The sequence below is a fragment of the Gopherus evgoodei genome, chromosome 18 (genome assembly GCF_007399415.2).
Source record: "Gopherus evgoodei ecotype Sinaloan lineage chromosome 18, rGopEvg1_v1.p, whole genome shotgun sequence".
NCBI classification, from domain to species: Eukaryota; Metazoa; Chordata; order Testudines; family Testudinidae; genus Gopherus; species Gopherus evgoodei.
This window is the reverse complement of record NC_044339.1, coordinates 9,936,024-9,953,678: the sequence shown is the minus strand read 5'-3', so window position 1 is coordinate 9,953,678 and position 17,655 is coordinate 9,936,024. Positions and strand designations below refer to the sequence as shown.

The following is a 17,655-nucleotide window of genomic DNA, read 5'->3' as shown; positions in this document are numbered from 1 at the left end:
TCCTAATATTCTATGATAAGTCCAACAAACTGTGATTTTAAAAATCCCATAACCAAATTAACACACAAATGGACACCTGTTAACTTGCCACAAAACGCATGTCCCTTCTGGCCTGGAATTCCTTCACAATCAGCATCAGAAAGGAACGACAACTGATATTTCTTATGCAGAAATTGCAGGCTTTTAACCTTGAAAGGCCCAGTCTTGCAAACAACTGCTACCAGGATGTAGGCCCATTGGGAATTACAGGTACCTCTCTAGGTCAGAGCTGGTGCTGTTCCTGTTTTCTTCAGGTACAAAAGACAGAGCTGTCACCATACGTGGTCAAGTAGTCCCTGTAAGCAATAATAATTAATTAATTAATAATTAATTTCTTTCATTTACATAGGGCATGTTCCTTTGCTCACTGACATCAATATTGACTTGCATGGTTCAGAATCAGGACCATAATGCTTTTCACTAATCCTATTTTACATGGGGGAAATTGAGCTTAGAGACATTAACCCCTGATTTGACAAAGAAAGATCATTGCATTAGTAGAAGCAAGAACAGAACTGAGTTCTCCTGACTCCTAGGTTCTACCACCGCCCTCTTCCCTAAAGAGACTTCCTCATTGGTGATTAAATCAGAAACTTCCTTTACCTAGCATAGAAGGTGCTGCCTGTGGTGAAAGATTTCCTTAGCTTGTCATTTTGTACCTCACTCACATAAATGTGGTATGAGATTTCCATGTGGCCTGAAGGCAGACTTCATGTCTGAGGCATTCCATGTGCAGAGCAAGGCAGGAGGCCAGAGACTGCAATCAAGCTTCAGATCCCATTGTGAAGTGCTAGCAGACAGGAGAACGCCTTTTCTTGTGTGGTGCAAACATAGAGCGCACAGGCCTGTCCCAATGAGCTTACAGCCAAGCCAAACCAAACCAAGTTTAACAGATGACGGTTGTGTATAACAATGTTACTCTTTGGTTGTACAATAGCAGCTGTTGTGTTTCTTGAGCCCTACCCTGCTACCTCTCCTGTACTATCCTTGATTTCCTCCCGACTTGTTTTTTAATCTGTCTGACATTTCTGTGTTTCTTTGTTTTGCTGCTTTGCTCAGCAATTTCCTTGGCTTTTGCTTGCTTGGGTGTCTCACCTGTCTCCCTCACAATCGAAAATCTCTCTCTCCTCCCTTTAAAACTTCCTTCAATGTTAATATTTTAAACGTTCAAAACGTTTCCAGGAATTCTGCTATGGGGACAGAGCTGCAGCAGAATTATCTGATGAATAATCCAGTAAGAGACAGTTACTACAGTGATTGGTCCGGTCCTTTATTTGTATCACACAAACATAATTGCCCTGTGTGATTTACATGGCCTGTTTTCTGCTAAGTATATAGCACCCTCTTGTGACCTACATGTCAGTGGCCATTATATAGTTAATTATATCACTGTATTACACCTATTTCCGATTCTAACATGCAGTTTATATTCTGAGCTCTGTTTCTTCCCCCCCTTCCAAAAACACGCTACAAAATGAAACTACAGGATTTAATTCATTCTGTCTCCCTTTCAGCTGGCTATTTTTGAGGCGCTATAATCAGGCAGAGGCATAGATTGAAATAATTATGCTGCCCATGGGCAATTCTTCCAGCTATGTGGCCTATGCACTGGCCAGATCACACTTATAGACGTGTGCAGAACGGGTGAATAAAGTTCTCCTCTATATTACAGCTTCAATTTCCCTGCCAGCAGCCCTGCCTCTAAGTACAAGGAGCCAAAATTCAAGCCCACTGCAAAACAATGTAACTCCAGTCCTGAAGCCAATGGAGTTGGAATCACACTAGGTCTCATTCTGGCCCACTGTGGGTAGTTTAATAACTCTCTTGGGCATTTCTTCCAGGAATTAGGACCGGCGGGCTTAGGTTTTGAATGTCATCTGGCAGATTTGGTGCTTTCAGGTAAATGTAGAAGCATCTGATGCTGGGTAAAACAAAACCTCGGCATTTTTCCTTTGGCCCCAGAGGCCAAAGAGCTTGAAAACAAAATTGCTCCATGAATACTCCATGATTTTTCAGAGTATACAGGGTTCAGTTATATTTTCCATTTTTCTCGTGCCCATTCAGCATTTCCCAACAGGTAAAGCCACACCCATAGGAATCGAAAATTTCCAGGGCCAAACTTACATTCATCCAATTTTGAAAAACCACAACTTTTCCAATCAGGTACATGCCATGCAAGAACTCGAGCACATGGTCAGACATCTCCTGCCCCAAATGTCCAGCCTTAACATCCACTTCCAAGCTCCCCAAAGGCCAAGGGGGAAAGACGGGCTTTGCAGCATGCCTGGGAGGTTACCACAGTCACAAATTCCTTGTCAATGTCCTATATTTTTAGCTCTCCGAGCCAGGGATTGTCTTTGTTTTACTCATTTGTACAACACCGAACAAAATGATCCCTGATTGGGACCTCTAAGCACTACTGTCATATAACTCATCATTGTAAAACACACCTGCCTATGATAACCAGCATTGCTCCATGCAAGTATTCCAAAATAATGAAGGGGCTATTGCGCTTAGCCCCTGTGTGGACAAAAAGAAGGCATAAGGAGCTCCCCTCACCACCTATTTGCACTGGCTGGGCCCAATGGCAGGCCTTGTACAAGGACCTGAGTGCAAATCTGCTTTCTGTGCAAGGGATTGTCAGCAGCAGCCTATCCCAAACTGAACCAGGGTGGGGTGAGGCCATCCATCTGTTGGTCTGTCTTGGAGTTTTATACTCCTGTTCATCACCGTCACTGTAGTATGGGGGTCAGCTACCTTTCAGAAGTAGTGTGCCGGGTCTTCATTTATTCACTCTCATTTAAGGTTTCGTGTGCCAGTCATATATTTTAATGTTTTTATAAGGTCTTTTTCTATAAGACTATACTATATAACTAAACTACTGTTGTATGTAAAGTAAATAAGGTTTTAAAAATGTTTAAGAAGCTTCATTTAAAATTAAATTAAAATGCAGAGTCCCCCAAACCAGTGGCCTGGACCCGGGCAGTGTGAGTGCTACTGAAAATCAGCTCATGTGCCACCTTTGGCACCCGTGCCATAGGTTGCCTACCCCTGCTGTAGTATCTCAGTGCCTCCCACATAAAACCAATAGCAAAATAGCCATCTGGATACTGCTAATGTTACACTCTTTCTTCACTGGCCACCAGAAAGAGAGAGAGAGAGAAGTGAGGAAGGTGGCACAATTTCTGCATTCCCCCTGCTTCACTGCCTCCAAAAACTGACTATGCTTTAAAGATACAGTATAACCCCAGCCAATTTCAATAATTCAGTAACTAGAAGAGCAGGTGCAGCCTTCTCTCGGAAATGCCTGAGGGACACAGATATTTCAACCAAGAGACCATTACATATAACAGACTGAAGCAGAGAGCTGTCTATCCTAACGGAAGTCCGTGAAAAGTTAATGGAGCAATCCTTTTAAAGGATGTTGTTATTCCAGGCTTATGCTTTATTGGGCTAAGGTACAGGTCATGCCCAGGGGTTGCAGGACTAGGTGCATCTGATGATCACCAAAAGCAGCAAAGAATCCTGTGGCACCTTATAGACTAACAGACGTTTTGGAGCATGAGCTTTCGTGGGTGAATACCCACTTCCTCAGATGCATGTAATGGAAATATCCAGGGGCAGGTATCCTCTTCATTATCATCCATCAGCAATGTGTGCTGGGGCCCAAATGTTCAAACTTGGATGGGCAAAGTTAAGAACCTAACTTAAACCAATTAATTAATTAAACACTGAAATGAATGGTATTTGCAAGTGCTCAACATCTCTGAAAATCTCCTATTTAGTTGCCTAACATTTTGACGCAGATTCTTTCTTCTGATGACAAATATTTGCAACTGTACTGGGCAGGGATGGTTGATGAACATCACTGGATGGTTTTTCTTTCACTTTTTCTTAGATGTAAGATCAAAAGAAGAAAAGGGAGAAAAGGGAAACTTATTTGTCTTGTTTAATTCCTAAGGAATGTCGGGAACTGTGAAGGGAACTGGAGCTTGTGTTATACCTGCTCTGAGTCCTTCATTGCTGCTACTGCTGCTCCACTGGGAGACAAAACATCTCAGAATTAATCAACTTCACAGTGGCAATGACTGAATTTGAAAACTTTAGACAGCACAGTTCAGCAGCCAAACGAGTCCAGCAATCTACATCAGAATGATTCTATCATTTGCTCCACAGGGAACGTGGATTAGACAGGCATGTGGTGACTATGTTATTAGCAAGTCCTTTAAATACAACACAACCATTCATGGACCAAAGGACTCTGTAAGTTCTGTTTCCCTACCCCAAAAAGGTGTTGGTACACAACTGCCAACATGTAGTTAGATGCCCAGCTGTGTCACATGCAGTAGCAGGTAATTTGACATGCTGGCCCAGTATTACCGGGGTTTCAAGGGGAATTAAAGGCAATTAAAAGTGGCAACTTGCCAACTCATGGGAAACACTGTCTTGTTATCGAACAGGAATGAATGTGTGTCCCCATTGCACTTTGATGAGTGAACTGTTGTGTCTCTGGTTACTGGGAGTTCATTAAGTCGGTGGTGTACAGGATTACGAGCTTTACAGCTCATGATGTTCTACACAGGTATCAGTACAGCACCGCCTAAGCTTCCAAAGTCCGGCCCTGGCATGCCCATGTCTTAATGAAAAACCTAGCATGGGGCCCCCAAATATTGCATGAATTTTTAAGTACTAGTACAAAGAGCGGGAATGTGCTAATAAAGTTTGCCGATGACACAAAGCTGGGGGGTATTGCTAACACGGAGAAGGACAGGGATACTATTCAGGAAGATCTGGACCACCTTGTAAACTGGAGTAATAGTAATAGGATGAAATACAATAGTGAAAAGTGCAAGGTCATGCACTTAGGGATTAATAATAAGAATTTTAGATATACTTTGGGGACGCATCAGTTGGAAGCGACAGAGGAGGAGAAGGACCTTGGGGTATTGGTTGATAGCAGGATGACTATGAGCCGCCAATGTGATACGGTTGTTAAAAAAGCAAATATGATTTTAGGATGCATCAGGCGAGGTATTTCCAGCAAGGATAAGGAGGTGTTAGTACCGTTATATAAGGCGCTGGTGAGACTCCATCTGGAATATTGTGTGCAGTTCTGGTGTCCCATGTTCAAGAAGGATGAATTCAAACTGGAACAGGTCCAGAGACGGGCTACTAGAATAATCCGAGGAATGGAAAACCTGCCTTATGAAAGGAGACTCAAAGAGCTTGGCTTGTTTAGCCTGGCCAAAAGAAGGCTGCAGGAGGATATGCTTGCTCTATATAAATATATCGGGGGGGGTTAACGTTAGGGAGGGAGAGGAATTATTTAAGTTTAGTACTAATGTAGGCACGAGGACGAATGGGTACAAACTGGATATTAGGAAGTTTAGACTTGAAATTAGATGAAGGTTTCTAACCATTAGGGGAGTGAAGTTCTGGAACAGCCTTCCGAGGGAAGTAGTGGGGGCAAAAGACTTATCAGGCTTTAAGACTAAGCTTGATAAGTATATGGAGGGGATGTTATGATAGGATAGTTTAATTTGGGCAATTGATCTTGGATTATCACCAGATAAGTCTGCTCAATGGTCTGCGGGGAGATGTTGGATGGGATGGGAACTGAGTTACTGCGGAGAATTCCTTCTTGGGTGCTGGCTGGTGAGTCTTGCCCACATGCTCAGGGTTTAGCTGATCGCCATATTTGGGGTCGGGAAGGAATTTTCCTCCAGGGTGGATTGGCAGGGGCCCTGGAGGTTTTTCGCCTTCCCCTGCAGCGTGGGGCATGGATCGCTTGCTGGTGGATTCTCTGCAGCTTCAGGTCTTCATACCAATTTTGAGGATTTCAATAACTCAGTCCTGAGTTAGGGGTTGTTATAAAAGTGGATGGGTAGGGTTCTGTGGCCTGCCTTGTGCAGGAGGTCAGACTAGATGATCATATTGGTCCCTTCTGACCTATGAGTCTATAAAATGTGGTCTGTAGACCACTAGTGGTTGGAGAAAGCTGACGGGCTTTCTGTCTTATATCCAGCTACTCCAATGCATTAGAAGACAGCTAAAAATACATTGAATACTTCCCTACAATTACTTTTCTATATAGTTGCCACAGAGATGTTATGCAAATGTGACAGAAAGAGGACAGGACCCACATGATACCAAGTGAGAGGAGAGCATAGGTGCTGGAACTCAGGGTGCCGCCTCACCCCCTAACTTGAAAAGTTTTCTATCATATACAGGGTTTACAGTTTGGTTCAGTGGCTCTCTGTACACCTACTATACAAATTGTTCCAGCACCCCTGGAAGGGAGGTATCTATGCGGCATTCCGTCTCCATTAAAAGGTGCTTCCCACTATGACAAAAATTGAGAATTCCTGCTTTAAAAGGATCACTCACCTCCAGGATCGGTTTGGACAAGCAGTTTGGACCATGTCTGGAGTCTGCATAATTGGCCAGGACTCCTCACAAGGACAGGCCTTCTCATGAGATTTGCAGCACACTGCATCTGGTCAAGTTGGGAATATGGCAAGAAGAGCATTTTTTGGAGGATCATGGTGTATCCCGGTGTAGTCCTGGACATGCAGAGAATCACAATTATTCAACATAATGGGACAGGAGGGGACAAAAGATTAAATATTTTAGAACCTGCAAAAAGGTTTAAGTTTGGACTCAGTTCTCCAGACATCTGAAAGGTTAGAGTGGGAAGGAAGTTCTGTTTTGTCTGACTCAATTTCTCCAACTTAAAGTTGACCCATTACAAGGCAAATCTACCTCACTTTTGTTCAGGATAATACACTCAGTCACTGTACATCTGCAGACAAGTTGCAAGAGCTCTAAGGATGGGTCAGTTTATACCTCAGCTCTCTACCTATTCCAGCTAATTTCTATCTAAAGCTGTCCAAGTGCCTTACAGAGAGAGCTGTTTTCAATGTTTTAGCTTCTTTTAAAGCAACAACTGACATTTTTCTGTTCGCTGTTAAGAAATGTTTAACTTCAAACATCTCAGTTACATTCATCTGTGAAGTGTATGCATATGGATAAATCTTCCTCTTTGTTTCAAGTGAATTTCCATTATTATATTATATAGTGCAGTTGCTCCTAAAGCCCCCACGTAGAAACAGGCCCCAGTGTGCTGTACATAGTGTCAGGATTGTCTTCTCTTCTATCTCAAAGGGTTGACAATCTAAAAAATAGTTTGCAGCTAATCATCAGTTCTCTCTTCTGCTGTTTACGTTAAAAATTGAGCTGTGTGATACTGTGACAATCTGGTTTTAGGTTCCTTCACAACCCTCAAATCTCTAGCCAGGTTCATTGAAAGGCTCATAAAGATTTGAAAAATCCGGAGCGAACCTGGGGTCTGAGCTTGCTCCGCAGTCTGGAGATAAATTTTTGAGTAAACTTTATGTGACATTATTATTTTCACTGGAAAACATATGAATCTCACTGGTTTCTAAACAGCAGCTTGGGTTGAGTGTTGCTTTGAGTTCTGAGGCTTGTCTGAACCCCAAACTCAAAGGGTAGCTCAAGTGCAGAGAGTTCATGAGAAGCAAAATGGAAAAAAAATTTGTTGACAACCTCTAGGAATTGAAACCACCAAGTTTCTTGCAGCTATAGTTAAAAGTTAAATGAAAGATGATCTGAACCCACTGTTGCCAATATAAAGATGTCGTGTTTGTTCCAAGTAACATGATTCTAAGGACTTTGTGCAACTGATTTTTTCCAGGTGTAACCCCTACCCACCACATTCATTCTACCTAATCTTTCTGTAAAGAGCAATCTCCAAATACCTTATAGAAGGACTCAGAGTCTGACCGTGTCACTCTGCGAACTGGCTAAGCTGAGAGTCAGCGAGTATGACAAATTGTGTATGTTCTGCAGAGCAGAAGGAGCAAAAAAGCTCTTGGAGAAGGGAAAACAATAAATTAATCTGGAAGAATCGGGAGATGAATTTATGTTGTTCAAGGGGACGCTATCTCATTTTTATTACCTCTCCGAGCAATTTATGAAACAGTCTGGATAGGCCCCTGTGCCCTGACTCTGTGCTGACTAAGCCCAACCCAGACTGAAATACATAAGCAGATGAGCAATGGGATTTATTTATTTTGATTTATGGAAAGGTGTTTTTCTGCTAACAGGCACCCATCTCATGCTGGGGGACAACCTTGAACATCCACTGACTGCCCCAATAACAACTATGTGGGTGAAACCAGGTAATCACTACGCTTGCAAATGAATTCACACAGGAAAATAATGAGACAAAAATCACCCTGTCACCTGTGGATGAACACTTACAAAGCAATCACTTTATATGTGATCAATCAGTTTTCATCCTCAAAGGAAACCTGCACAGCACTTTCAAAAGACAAGCCTGGGAGCTTAAATTCCTAACTTTGCTCGACACTGAAAATCTCTGCGTATGGCTACACTTGCAGCTGTACAGCGCTGCCGTGGGAGCGCTTCCGCGGCAGTGCTTTGAAGTGCGAGTGTGGTCGCGGCGCCAGCACTGGGAGAGAGCTCTCCCAGCGCTGCAGGTATTCCACCTCCCTGTGGCGATTAGCTTACAGTGCTGGGAGCCATGTTCCCAGTGCTGGGGCACTGTTCACACTGGCGCTTTGCAGCGCTGTAACTTGTTGCGCTCAGGGAGGTGTTTTTTCACACCCCGGGGTGAGAAAGTTGCAGCGCTGTAAAGCGCCAGTGTAGGCAAGGCCATTGTCTTAATAAAAAGACATCTCTAACCCAATAACCTTCCTTTTTGTCCCGTGACAACTGGGGTGTTAATGGACCACTTCATCTTAAATATGTGCTAACTACTTATGCTAAACTGTTCGACCTTGGATTTAGCTATGACACTGAGGCCCGGTCTACACTACATGGTTAGGTCAATGTAAGCTACCTTGCAGCGACCTGGGTGTGGAAGTGTCTTCACTTAAGTCTGGCTCCCGCCAACATAAATGCCCCTTATGCTGATTTAGTAACACCACTCCCCAAGGGGCATAAAGTCACAACTGATGTAATTAGGTCAACGTAGTGTCAGTGTAGACACTGCTTTGCTTACATTAACTGTTACTGACCTCCAGGAGCCATCCCATAATGCCCCACACTGACAATACAATCGATAGAAGAGCTCCTGGTGAGGATGCACACCGCTGACACAAGGAGCCAAGTGTGCACATACACAAGCAATTTAATAACTGCGGTGGCTGGATGCTGAGTTAAGTTGACATAACCTTGTTGTGTAGACATGGCCTGAACGCCTTCTCCAGACCTGAGGAAGAGCTCGGTGTAGATCAAAAGCTGGTCTCTCTCTCCAACAGAAGTTGGTCCAATAAAAGAGGTTACCTCACCCACCTTGTCTCTTTAACATTGAACAGGAACATTCAGCCTCATCCACAAACAGGAAAAGAACAGGCTGCTCATCCATCCCAGGTAATGAAGCAGCTAACCCTTCCCACCCTAGAGCTCCCCACAGAAAATAAACTTCTCCAGTGTCCACCACCCCCTCCACATATGCCTGTGGGGAAAAGATGGGGCTTGCAACATATACAGAAGTTAACAGATCTTGACCTTTGAAGAGGGGGTTGTGGTGGGCAGTGCACCCCATGGAAAGCTCTATTCACCTCCTGAGCATGCAAGGTGGGCTTCTTCCTGGCCCTGAAAAGGCCTACAGAGAGGATAATGCTGGAGGCAGACCAGCAAGTGGCTAGTGGAACCACAACTATGCAGATCCAGTTGCACAAATGACACCCTGCATCAATGACATAGGGAGAAGGATTGCAAAATGGTTGCAGTGCAGCCCCCTTCCCAGACCCTGAGTTGAGTGGGGATTGTGGATGTTGTGATTGCTCGGGTTACATGCACGTCCTTTATACTTTGCGATCACCAAGGACGCACAGCCCTTTAAGTCAGCAGAGCACTAAGAGAGAAGCTCCCGTTTATTTCCGAAGGGCTTGAATTCACTTTGCCATTAATGCTGTAATTTTAATGGACTGAAATGTTTTTTGGAGGCTGAAGGAGATCATGCACTATGGTAGTGGCTTTGTGCAACTGTGTGCCACATCATATACCCAACTAGGAAAAAAAAATTCTTTGCGGGTAAATGAGGACACGGGGAAATTAATGGGTAGCCAAGGTCTTTATAGCTGTTCCTGGGTGCTTCTCTCTACTGCAAGAAAGGGGCTTATTTAACATAAGACATTCTGAGCCACCACATTTTGCTGTGTTAAATCACCTTATTTGATGTGATACATCCTAATAACAATGGAAGAAAACAGCTTGGTTCTTCCAGTAAATAGAAACAAACACAGCAATCCGTGAGCTGGAGTCTCTTCTCCCATCCACCATACGGGTCACTACTGCATACTCTTCTCTGACTATATGTCCATACTGCCTGTTTGTGTCAATGGGGATTCCACGCACGAGATGTGCAAGAGACATAATGAGAATAATCATCTTGCGTTTCTCCAGTGTCTTTCACCCGGAGGAGCGTTACAAGCTTCACTAAGACTGTGTCTACACTACAAGTGCTACAGAGGCACAGCTGCAGTGTTTCACCTACGCTGGTGTAGTGTAGACATACGTACAGTGAGAGATGGGTTTTTTCTGTAGTTGTGGTAAATGCCCCCCCTCGAAAGGGGGTAGCTTAATCAACAGAACAATTCTTTGGTAGCAACAGCTATATCAGGACTTAGGGTGGCTTAACTCAGTCTCCCAGAGATGTGATTTTTTTTTTTACACCCCTGCGCAATGCAGCTAGGAGGGCTGAAGTTTTAGATGTAGATCAGGCCTAAGAGAGGATCAAAATGACAGGCCACATTTTCAAACTTGGTCTCTGAAATTGCACCCTCGGGATTGCATCCTCATCAGTTGGCACGCACCAGTAAGGCAGGTGTACAGTTCCCTGATGTGCATCTGCCACCTCACAGGTCATTTTTGAAACCTTGGCCTGGTATACAGACAGTAGCTTTATCCATCACCAAAATGCATCCACCTCTGAAGTGGAACACAGCAGCTATTCAAAGGTGCAATGTGACACTGCATAATAATTTAGAGCAGTGTGGTGGAGTATATCCCCCACACAGACTCCAAAAGGGTTAATATTGGCCTAAGAGGCCAATTAATATACCAGGCTGCACCTGGAGGAGGAGCCAAAGTTGACTGAGGATGAAGCTTAGCTGGGGAAGCTCTGGAACAGGACAATAAACAGAGGAAGCTGAGAGCAGAAGAGGGCTGCTCTTCAGTATAAGTGAACTTCAAATAGTGATAATAAGCCATCAGACAAAGATGAAATAAGCCTTGAAATGCTCAGACACCTAAGTGCCGAAAACCTGAGGGTCATACTAAACATCTACAATAGCACATGGAGAAAAGGGGAAATGCTTAAGGACTGGAAAAATGTGATTATTGTCCCAGGGAGGAAACCAGGCAAGATTCACTCTAGACCTGAGACATACAAACCAATTGCCCTCACAGCATGTTTAGGTAAAACTATGGAAAACCCGGTGACAGAGAAGTTAGTAGCACACTTGAAAAGATACAGCTCATAGATAGAACACAAAGTGGGTTCAGAAGAGGCAGGAGTGTGACTGACCTGACCATGTTGTATACATAGAGACACAAGCACAAAAAAGCTTGACAACCAAAGAATACATGACAGTAATCTTCCTGGACAGAGCAAACGCCTACGATGTGCTATGGAGAAAGGGACCGTTATGTAAGTGGCAGTCATGGACATTGTAGGAAGAATGTGCAGATGGATAAGGGATGTCCTAGGCAAAGGGTAGGGAAAGCCTTTTCCACCATATATTCCATTACAAATGGAACTCCCGAGGAGAGTGGCCTTAGCCCAACCACTTTTAACATCATGGTGAAATGAGCTTCCAAAGGAGATGAGTGCAAGAACAGGCACCACGTTATTTGCTAATGACTCTTTTGTTGGCACTTTCAAGGTTTCTGCTTTCGGGCCATCTAGAACAATCACTTCAGAAGAGAACAGAACGGGCAAATAGGTGAAGCTTCAAGATCTCCATTGACGAAACGAAGGGAATGATCTTCCCAACACTGGAGGAAAATCTATCTATATACACCCCTGGGATAAGAAACGGTGACCTATACAGTGTACTAATAGACTTTTTATTGAGTATGGCTGCCAGGCTCTTAGGTCAGTACTGAAAACAAGTGTGACAAAACTAGACTGTATCCAAGTACAGGCATTATATATTGCATGTGGTGCCTTCATTACTATGCCTCTGTCTGTAATGTGGACACCAGCCAGACAAATGCCTATCACTCTTAGAATGACCCTCCAAGACTTAGGCCTGGGCTACACTAGTGGGGAGGGGTTTGAACTAAGATACACAACTTCAGCTACGCTATTTGCATCGCTGAAGTCGAAGTATCTTAGTTCAACTTACTTGGCCGTCCTCACAGCGGCAAGTCTACTGTCACGGCTCCCCCGTCAACTCCACTTACTCCTCCTGCCGAGGTGGAGCACAGGTGTCGATTAGCAGATCGATTTATCGCGTCCAGACGAGACGCAATAAATCGATCCCTGATACATCAAACACTACCTGCCGATCAAGCGGGTAATACAGACGTACCCTTAGGCTTAACTTTTTGGGCCAAAGTACTAGGTCATAGTGAAGATGCTAACACTACGCTAATATAGACTGATTGTTGGAAATTAAGTGGAAGTAGGACCAAACCTCAAAATTCCTCATGAAATTAGGGCAAAGTAGTAGATTAAGGATCTCAGTGAAAAGAAAGGCTTAAAAGAGGGAAAGCACTTTATCACCTGAAAACTATCCCCTCTCCCCCGCGAGACAGACATGGAATTATATAATAAAATGAACAGAAGGAGAAGAATGATATAGATACAAGATATCGCAACTCAATATATTTATGACAAATGGGGACGCTATTACCAAAAGTATACTGAAAACTCCAAAGAGGGAGCAACAGGACTCAAGAAAGCTGAAAGACTATCTAACTTTATCTCCACCTTCTCAGCTGAGCTAACAGGGGTATTTCTGGCACTAACCTGGGACTTAGATTTGTGGCCAGCTGTTGCGGCCATCCTGCCTGATTTCTTATCAGAGCTGCAGGCACTGTGCAATGGCAAGTCTGACAGCAGAAGCAATATACTTAAGGAAATATTACTGCCAATAACCAAATTTACGCAATTGAATGTGGTCATAGTAATAGCATGGATCCTGGTGCATGTAGGGATAGCTGGCAATGACTTGATAGATAAAGAGAGAAAACATGCTATTAAACACAAACAAGTTGACCTAGCCCCTTAAACAAACTAGAATTTAAACACTTAATCAAAAGTGAGCAAAAGAAAGAATCGCAAGAACTGCGGGCACATGAAAGAAAGGGGAAAAACTCCATGAAGGTTGCCCAATCGTTGAAAATGTCGCTATAATGAGAGGAAGAGTGAAGTGGCTCTATTTTGAATTTTAACAGGTTATCGTGGATTAAATAGCAATCTATTTCTAATAAACAAAGCTAAGGACTGTCAATGGGATTCTGGCTTCTAAATCTCTATGGAAAATGAGATTTAGGATTTTAAATCAGTGGGTCGTTGCAATGCTGAGCACCGCAACCCATAAACGCCTTTAAAAATCTGGGCCTAAGTGTTTTGTCCACTAACTAGAGGGAGCCATTTCTATCATTTGACCCTTCAAACTCTTTAAAGTTACTTAGAAAATTCTAAAAAATATATCCTCCCCGACGTTTTACTAAAGACTTTTGTAAACTTGTAAAACCTCTGTTCTTTCACACCCACACAACGATCGGAGACCAAAACAAAATGGATGCATAAAGATCTTGGGGTCAGTGGGTGAAATTCAAGCCTGTGTAAAAAGCCTGTTTTTCACAGTGTTAGTGGGAATTAAGTGATGGCTAGGCCTGTGCATTCACAACGGGGTGAATTTCCCTGCATAGTGCATTAAGGCTGGATTGATTTGATCAGAGGATCTGGGACTGCCAACCTGAGGGGAACTTCGAGGATCACTTCTTTTTCAGCACTCCCCTTACTTTGCATCATTTCCTCCAGCAGCACACTTCAGGGGCCTAGGAACGCCCAATTTTTTGAGTGATGGATCACTCATTGGACAAGAGTTGGAAGTAAATTTTTGGAAAAATAGTAAAAACTTAATTGAAAAATGGAGTTTCAGGGCAACTGAAACTATTTGCTAATTCAGGCTGAATTCAGCAAATAACTTTAGCCGAGTAAAAAGGAGGGAAAAACTTCCAAAAAGTCAAAATGGTTTGTTTTGACTTTTGGAAATGAACCGTTTTGACATTTTGTTTCAGAACAATCTGTTTTGTTTCAAAATGTCATTTTGAATCTACATTTCATTGTAAAATGATGATTTGTTTGAGCCGAACAAAACTTGCAGTTTTTTATTTCAGTTTGAAAAAACGGGGAAAATCAGTTTCACTTTGAAACAAACCAAATTTTTGTGTGCCACCAAACCAAAAAATTAATTACTCACTTAGCTCCACATAGGACCTGCTCCCATAAATCCATAGTCACACAAACAGCCTTTACTCACAGGAGTAGAGCCTTATGGAAGCCAGCTGCACTCTAGCCAGTGTAGGGACTGGGACCTGAGTGTTTGCTGGGTGGGGACCATATTAATTAGTTTAGTGACTATTCTCTGGGTTAGTTTGAAATGTATCTGCAGTGCTGTGCATGGCATGCTGCACCGGTCACTCAAGTATGTTCACACAAAGATGATCCTTCTGTGCTCTGAACAAGTTTCTCTGGCTCCACAAAAATATTGAACCCCTCAGGGAATGCAACATATTTTGACTTAATGTTTTCTGACATTTCACTCGCCTTCTTAATAAGATGGGTGAAATGTCAGGAGAAATTAAATCAGTGAGTGCAGCAATCCCTCAAAGGGGAACATTTGGAGTTCTAATCCTTCCTCTGGATTTGCTTTTTAAAACAATTTGTTACCCATTCCTAACTGTTAAAATTACCAGTTTTCATAATTGTTACAGAAAGTTCTTATCCAAGTATCTAGTAATCAGTGGTACCACTCTTGTACTCGGTGATTTTACACAATGTCCTCTACAGTAATATTACACGTGCACTTGGTGACACTAAATTAGCACGTGTTAGTAGTGCTACTCTAATATTTGTCAGAAGTACTATATTAATCTACTTGGCGTTACTGTACCATTACTCAGTAGTACTATTTTAGTATTTTGTGGTATTGTACTAGAATTCACTAGTAGTATTTTGTTAGTACTTGGTGGTATCATACAAGTATACATGACGAAAACCAGTAGATTCTAGGAAGAGTCATAGGGTGTTTGTCTATATGTCTTTATTCGTATCTGGATTAACTCCTTTGTCTTTTTATTATTGCCTTGGTTTTTTTAAAGGAGGGGCAGATATTGCTGCAGGTGACTATCTGTTCAAATGGCAAAGTATTCACCAAAAATGGCAAAACTCCAAATTTCCACCCTGAAGAAAATTGACAAAACTAAAGATCTTTCTCCTGGATTAGCAGTTTCTACAGTATAGTTTTCAGATACTGCAGAAGAGAAGAAAGAGAGGGGATTTGATAGCTGCTTTCAACTACCTGAAAGGGCATTCCAAAGAGGATGGATCTAGACTGTTCTCAGTGGTACCAGATGATAGAACAGGGAGTAGTGATCTCAAGTTGCAGTGGGGGAGGTTTAGGTTGGATATTAGGAAAAACTTTCACTAGGAGGGTGGTGAAGCACTGGAATGGGTTACCTGGGGAGGTGGTGGAATCTCCTTCCTTATTTTTAAGGTCAGGCTTGACAAAGCCCTGGCTGGGATGATTTAGTTGGGAATTGGTCCTGCTTTGAGCAGGGGACTGGACTAGATGACCTCCTGAGGTCCCTTCCAACCCTGATATTCTATGATTCTATGAATCTATGATTCTACCATCATGGTCTTTCTGGGATCCTCTCAAGTATGGAGCTTTTTTGTTTTTGGTCCATCAAAAGATATTACCTCACCTATCTTGTCTCTCTCCTATGCTGGGACCAGCACAGCTACAACAACACTGCAACACTCAGTTACTTAGGTCCTTGTCCTGCATTTGACACTCCCCAGGAAGTTCCCTGTACCTGGACAAAGCTGCACTGAAGTCACACTCATGTATGTGTCCTTCTAAAGCATCCTGTACTCTGCACAAACTTGAGAAATACTCCATTCCTACTATGAGTCCTGCGTTCAGCTCTGCATGCTTAAAGGGAGCATCTCCAACAGCACAGTGAGCACTAACACCAGACTGGGACATACTAACCCAGATAGAATGCTATCTACTGATAAATGAACACCACTTCTCCTCGGCGATTCTTGACAGTCTCCATCCAAGTACTGACTCCACCTGAACCCATTTGGCTGGTCGGATTTGACAAGATCATAACTACTGGTAACAGGGAATTATTATTTGTGGTCTTTGTAAGGAAAAAGTGGTAATCCTGGAAAGCTCTGAAACATGTATGCTTAGGCCTACAATTTCTAAATCAACTAGTGTCTCCATTTTTGGGTCCTGAATGGGAAACACCCTCTGAAAGTGAGGCACCTTTTAAGGTGTCTCACGGAGACACGCAAAATGTAGGCTCCCAAAATCACTAGTCATTTTTTAAATATGTTGGCCTTGGGCATCAGTAGAATAAGGAGAATAACTTGCGATGGCTACCAGACTCAATGCCAGAGACTGGGAGTGACAGTCTGTACGCTATGTTCACTTTTTACAGGACTATGATAAATTTTGTACAAAGTATGCCTTGTGAGGTATCATTTGAAAACCAATAATTTGCTGCTCATTATTTTCATGGTAAAATATGTGTGGCAACGCTGTATGTAAAGTTCTAAGATTCTGTTATATGATGTTACTTAAAACATATTCCAAATCTGGGGAAGCAGCCACAAACCAGTTCCCCAGATAACTCAGTCAGGTATTAACAAAATAAAATGGACCATCATCTATTTAAGTAGCCATTCTTTGGGAGGAAAGAGGATATGAGCAGAAAATCTACATCTTGACAAAGAAACAGCTTGGGGTTCCCATTCACACAGACTTTCTGTCTCCTGAACCTCAGCTGGAGATGCTTCTCAAAGAAGAGAAAGAACTATAAGAAGGGAAAAGAGATGCCTCAAATTATTCCTTCCTTTCTCTCTACCCACCAATTTTGACTTTTATGCCTCGTCATTTGTATTCACTTAAAATCTATCTTTTATAGTTAATAAATTTGTTTTATTGTTTTGTCTAAGCCAGCATTTGTCCAAACTCTATTTGGGATAATAGGATTTGTGCATATAATTTTCTATTAATAAAATGACTGACTTTATTTGAGTATGTATTGTCCAGGAGAAAGCAGGGCAGTACAAGACATATATTTGGGGGGAAAGTCTGGGAATGGGAATTTGCTGGCATTGCTTTGCAGAGTAATATATGAGTGGCTGGCCATTGCACTCTTACACTATAACTGAGAGTAACTTACAGGAGTGGTAACTGTCACAGCAAAGCCATGTAAACGATACCCAGGTTGGGGAACTGAGGGAACACAGCTGTTCATCGGTCCAGCTTGTATGCTGGGTAATGTCACACTGGGTGAAAAGGGCATGAT

The 17,655-nt window shown here is 42.7% G+C and overlaps 1 protein-coding gene across 1 annotated transcript in view; it reads right to left on the bottom strand.

The window, feature by feature from the left end:
• Window positions 1-17,655, bottom strand: part of LRRC38 (leucine rich repeat containing 38) — a 69,213-nt gene that overhangs the window by 30,403 nt on the left and 21,155 nt on the right. The window contains exons 3-4 of the transcript XR_003997121.1: window positions 6,427-6,602; window positions 254-335 (exon numbers count right to left, since the gene is read on the bottom strand). The gene's annotated coding sequence lies outside the window, so the exon portion shown is untranslated. The remainder of the gene's footprint in view (window positions 1-253; window positions 336-6,426; window positions 6,603-17,655) is intronic.